This window comes from Corvus kubaryi, unplaced genomic scaffold (assembly GCF_017639235.1).
Source record: "Corvus kubaryi isolate FWS band 111438036 unplaced genomic scaffold, C.kubaryi_AGA036_p1.0 37300, whole genome shotgun sequence".
Lineage (NCBI taxonomy): Eukaryota > Metazoa > Chordata > Aves > Passeriformes > Corvidae > Corvus > Corvus kubaryi.
The window spans coordinates 7,063,683-7,069,682 of NW_024581093.1; positions in this window are offsets into that span (position 1 = coordinate 7,063,683).

Consider the following 6,000-nt stretch of genomic DNA (forward strand, 5'->3'; position numbering starts at 1 on the left):
GTGGCAATTACCCTGAGATTGCCGGGCGGATTAACAGGGTGAGTCAGTGAGATCCCTCAGTGCTCTAGGCAGAGCTGGAGATGATGTTCACCACGGGGATGATGATGGCTGAGCATCACCATGGGCATGTCAGGGACAGGGTTCCCTGGAAAGGAGTGAAGGAAGCTGACAGCTTTCAGGACAATGTGGCGGAAACACTTGTTCCTGTGACACCTGGGGTGCCTACAGCCGATTGCTGAAAGCCACAGGATGGTGCCAGGGCTGGTGCTGGTGACTGGCAGTGACTCAAGGCTGGTGCCAGGCAGGCGAGGAGGGAGGCACAGCAGCCAGCTCCTGTGCAGGTGAGCTGGCACAGGTCTGCCCTGGCTCTCTGTTGAAGGACACATGGCTCCAGTCACCTGTGGGCACGCAGAGGTGCATAATGGACCAGCATCAGCCTCCAGCTGCCCACGGTGCAGCCATCCAACACATTGCCTTCAGGAGACCCTGCAGACCACTACAGGTCCCCCTCTCATGGCATGTGCTCCCCCAAAGTGCTTGCTCTGGGCTCACTACTCCTCCAGAGCAGTGACGGGCTCTGTGACCCCTCCTTCACCCAGATACAATATCCCAGGCAGCCAGGGGGCTCCGCTGGCAAAGCACCATGGCTCAGTGAGTACAGACTGTGGGCAGGGATGCAGGGAGCTATGAACCCCGTGTGGGCACAGCACTGAGACCCTGGGGGACAGTCCCTGGGGGTACCGTGCCCCTCACCATCGCCTATTGCTTGCCGGGCAGGGTGGTGATGCAGAGTACCCAGAGGTGTCCCTGACGCTGCAGCAGCAAGGGCAGCTCAGCTCTGCCTGCTCCAGCTGCCTCTTTGTGTGGGACTCTGGGCAGGAGAGCCACAGCTGGCCAGGGTTCAGCTGCCAGAGGTGCCTGGAACTACAGGCCACCTGGGACCAGTCTTTCAAACCCAAATAGAGAAAATAAAAACTATTCTAGCACCCAGCAAACATCCAGCACACGCAAGTGCTGAAAGCCAGCAGGAAGCCCTAGGAGTGATTGCTGCTTAGAAAGCAGGCTCGGCTTTGATCCGAATCTCAGGTTATTGTTTGCTGATGATAAACAAGCGTTTGAAACACGGGAAATAGGTGCTGACGTCGTTTTATTTTGCCAGCGCTTGCCAGCCCTTTGGCAGAGGAGGAAGAGGGTGAATCACCCCTTGTCTGCCCTGGGAAGCCATTCCCAACTACTCCCCATGTGCATAGGCAAAGCCTTGGAAACATTTGGGAGTGAAACCGGATCAGTGGAGTGACCTCAGGCGGTGGAGACTTCTTTCCCAGAAAACTGGAAGCGAAGACTTGTTCTGCTCTCAGTGGCAGACATTAGCTAAACCCATTGTCTGTTTTCCCTCCTTGCATCTTCCTGGGAAGCTGCCTCCTTCCCTGCTTGCACCTTGATTGCAGTTTTAGGAAAATACATCCCAGCTAGTGCTTTTCCAGATACCAGCCATCAGCAAAGACGTGGCATGTCCCCATTTTCCTGGGGAAATGCCCTCCTTGGGGACTTGCTGGCCCACATCATGTCTGTAACCATAGGAAGGCACCTTCAGCGACGGCCCGCTGGCAGTGGGAAGGGGATGGGGAGATTTCCATTTAGCAGGAATTGCACAGCGTGCAATCCTGGGACGCTTTCACAAGCCGGCAGCACGCTTTGATGTGGGCTCTTTGGGAGCCGCCTTGTGACCCAGCCGGCTGCGCTAGGGCTGGGACTCCCAAAACCGGGATTATGAGTCGGGCTCAGCTGCCGGCTCATCCTGTGGCTCCAGGCAAGGGCTTGGCCCTTACTCCTTATTTCTTATCTGGAACGGAGCTATCAGTATTACCTTCCCCTTGAAACAGCAGTGTGGAGAGGGTGGGGATTTGCTAATTACTGATTTTTAGGGAGAAGGGAAAGGAAGAAATGCTGAATTGATGCCATGAACTGGGTCCAGGAGAGTGAACTGATCTTGCAAAGTTCCCGCCAGTTTTGGGGTGTGCATCCTGAGAGACCCCATCACAGGGTGAGAGCTCCTGTCTGACAGTACAGGCTTTTGGGGCCAGGTAATGTGTGTTGGGGCATGTCTGGAAGATGAAAGGGCTGATTCTTCTTTTGATCATGAAATTCTCATAAATGTTAATGGGAATTACTTCGAGGTCTAACAAGGGTTGAATTGCAGCCCCCAAGGGAATGAAGGGGGTGAGGACCAACCAAGCTTTGGCTGGGAAATAAAAATGCTTAAATTTACCTTGTTCCCCACCTGTGAGAGCAGAAAACCAGTGGGTCAGGGGCTGCCCAGCATCCCTGCACACTCTCCTGGGATAGGGGTTCCCCAGGTGTCTCCTGCTTTGCCCAACACTGCTGGCAAATGTATGACAGGCTTTAAGCATCACCTTAACTCTAGGCATCATTTTAATTCACCAATCTAATGCTTTCCCAGTATACAGTTTGGATTTTCTTCTTTTTCTTTGGTTTTGTTTTTTTTTTCTTACATCTTTCCTTCCCTTTTGTATTTTTCAGGTTCCCACAGACTTCAAACTCACCTGCTCCAACTACTCGCCGCCTCCCCTGGCTGAAACGTGACCCAGAGTTTCCAAGTATCGTTACCTTGGGCATATTTAATTATTATATTCCCCTTTAGTTGCTAATTAGAAGCCAAGAGTGGAGGGATGAGTAATTCCCTGGGATGTCAAGTAGACACTTGCCTGAGCTTGCAAAGAAAACATCAACCCCCTCAGAATAAAGGTGTGAAATAAAAGGATGTGATATTTTCCTTGATGTCTTTATAGCCTTGCTCCTGAGATCCAGAGATCCTTGTTGTCTATCCTGGGAATGATTCACGCAGCTGCTGTGCCGGATCCTGCCTCCCCTGAGAGCAGCGTAGCTGTAGAGGCAGGATCTGGCATAACAGCTTTTCCATCCCTATCCAAAAGTGTCTCCCATCCCAGGAATGGGCATGGGATGGGGGTGAGAAATGCTGCTCCAGCTGGGGCAGCAAACCTGGGATGGGGAAAGAGAAAAGCCCCTGCAGACAGGTGCATTCTTAATTTTAAGGAGTGCTTAAGCGTGCTGATGCTATTGCTCATCCCTCCCCACTCCCTCCAGCCATATTATCGCCCTCCTTGAAGGATGGGGATGGTTATTTTTGCCAACATTTTCCCAAACTCAGTATGTGAGCACTCCTCAGCATTCCTCTGCCAGGCAGATAAAGGCATAGTGCATTTTTGCTTAGATTTGAAGTCTTTTCCAAGAAACAGCTTCTGGGTGTATGACAATCCTCATACCTGTTGTGCTGTCATGTCTGGCTTCTCCATGCAACCTGCCTAGAAAGCCAGCACTCCGTACCAAGCATGTTTGATTATATAATCTATCTCTATATCTGTATCTATCTCTAATTTATTGTATGATCTTTTATTATATAATATTTATTATATTAAATTGTATTGGTTTAAACAATATGACATTAAATTATTATAGTCTATCAATTATGTTAGTAGGAACTGGAAAAGAGCAAACGCTGGTCACAGGGCATTGCCTTGCCAAGCCTGTGCAGAGTAGCCAGGAAGGAGGATGGTGATGATCTCTTGCTGGATTTTAAGACCCCTGTTCTAGTGAAGAAGCTGAATAATTCCGCAACTACAGTCACACTAATCCTGGCCGCAAAGCAGCCCCAGTCTGTGCAGCAGTGAAACCCAGGGGCTTAGTGAGGATTTTATGGGATTTCCCCCCTTGTAAAAGTGGCAAAATGGAAAGACCCAGGACTGGATGCTGTATCTTTGGATGTAAATAAATTTTACTATGTTTTATTATTTTATTTATAAAATAAATAAATAAATTTAATTATATATATAATATATATAATATATATTATATATTTGTTTTCAAATGAGGGGAAATGAGTGCTAAAAGCCACGATTTCAATATTAAGAGTTTCAGAGCCAGCTGATTCAAAGTGGCAGCTGTAATTTAACTGTGTTGCAGACGTGCCGAACCCAATACCATAATTAGTGATTCAAAATAATATTTACAGCTCAAATCATACCGATTTAGCAAAAAGTTGAAATTTCCATCTATTTACAATTTTACCAGCTTAAAAAGGTCTGTAAGCTAGTTTTCCCCCATTTTGCTTGGTTGGGTTTGAAGAGCCTGGCAGAGCAATGCTCAGCACTGCTGGGAGGGGAGCTGGGGATTTTGTCCCTGCCCATAGCAGGGGGGTTGGAACTGGATGATCTTTAATGCCCTTTCCAAGCCAAACCTTTCTAGAATTTTGCGATTTTCCCCGCGAGGACAGGAGTGCTTGCTGGCCTAGAGGAACACGCTGTTGTGTGCCTGAGCTCATGCCAGTGCTTTGCCTTTGTGCTCTGGTACCCAAACCAGCGTGAGGGAGGGGGGACGCTCTGCACGGCTGGCACTGACACTCACGCTCACCCCAAACAGAGCCACAAAGGGGAAAAAACACCCTCCTTAATATGCCGCACACAATTGCTGCCTCGTTACCCACAATTATAATGGCACATTGATAGAACTGCCAGAGAAACTTGGTAAAAACAATTTAAAAAGGAGAAAAAGGAGGTTGTCGCATCAGAATCGCATGATCCCTGCTCGAGTGCTGCTTTTGAGAGCCCTCCTTCGCATGCAGGGCAGGGACGCCGCTGCCGGCCAGGGCTCAGCCAAAGCACAAGGAAATGCCAACTGGGATGTGTCTGCCAGCTCTCCTAGAAATTAATGAATCTGTGCCTCAAAACAGTGGCCTTTACAGGGAAGAAAGAGCTGTTTTTCCAGTGCATCCTCTTCCAAATCTGCTTCTTGCTGGTTTGGGGGTGATAATGTCCCAGTGCAGGTGGTGGATTCAGGCACTGTCAGAGAGCACCCATGCAGCACCCATGAGGGTTACCATGTTAAAATATATCTTAGACCTAAAATATTTTAATAATTTCTAAAGTATGACCTTGAGCCAGGGTTTCCCTATCCAGCCTGTGTCTGGGCAGGGAGACCCACGAGGATCTGTATACCAAAATCCAAACTGGGATGGAGACCAGTATCAGTGTTTACACTGTGGCTCTGTGGGGGTTTGGCCTCTGTTCCCTCCATCTCCAACCTACTCCCAGTGCACCAACGGCTGGATTCTGTAGGATACAGTGCATAACCCCACAAAGCAGCAGTAATGATGTTCTGAGGCTGTGCTTTTGCCTTCACAGGACATTGTGACTCTGGGTTAGGTTTTATTGGCTTGGAGATCTCTCACTTGAAGATACTCCTAGCAAGGTGTGAGTAAGGATGTGTGTGGCAGCCGGCAGGCAGCAAAGGGTGAGGCAAGGGCACTGGGGACAGAGAAGGGACAGTCCTTGGCCCCAGCTGGGTGCTGACCGTGCAGAGAAGCTGGGACTGAGATGGCAATGTGGGTGTTGGGGGCCACTGTGGCTGCCCAGGGGGCCAATTGCCTCTAACCTCCTGCCCCTAGCTGCCCCCCAGTACCTCCAGTTGCTCCCCCAGTTTTCCTGACCTCTGCAAATGCCTCCCCTAGACCCACACCTCCAACTGGCCCCCAGCTCCCCTAACCGCCCCCAGCTTCCCAAACTACCTCTCAGCTCTGACTTCTGCATTTGCCTTCCTGGCCCCCTAATCCCACACCCCAGCTCTCTACGGTGCACCCTAATATCTCCAGTTGCTCCTCCCTCGCCTCCCCTGACCTCTGTGAGTGACCCCCACCTCCTCTAATCCTACACTTCAGTTGACCCCCCCAATCCCCTGACCTTTGCAACTGCCCCCCCATCCCATCCCATCTCCCCCAGCTGCCTCCCAGCTCTGCCAACTGCTCCTCCAGTCCCTCTGCCCTGCTCCCCCAGTCCCATCTCCCCCATTGCCCCCAGTCCCTCTGCCCTGCTCCCCCAGTCCCATCTCCCCCATTGCCCCCAGTCCCTCTGCCCTGCTCCCCCAGTCCCATCTCCCCCATTGCCCCCAGTCCCTCTGCCCTGCTCC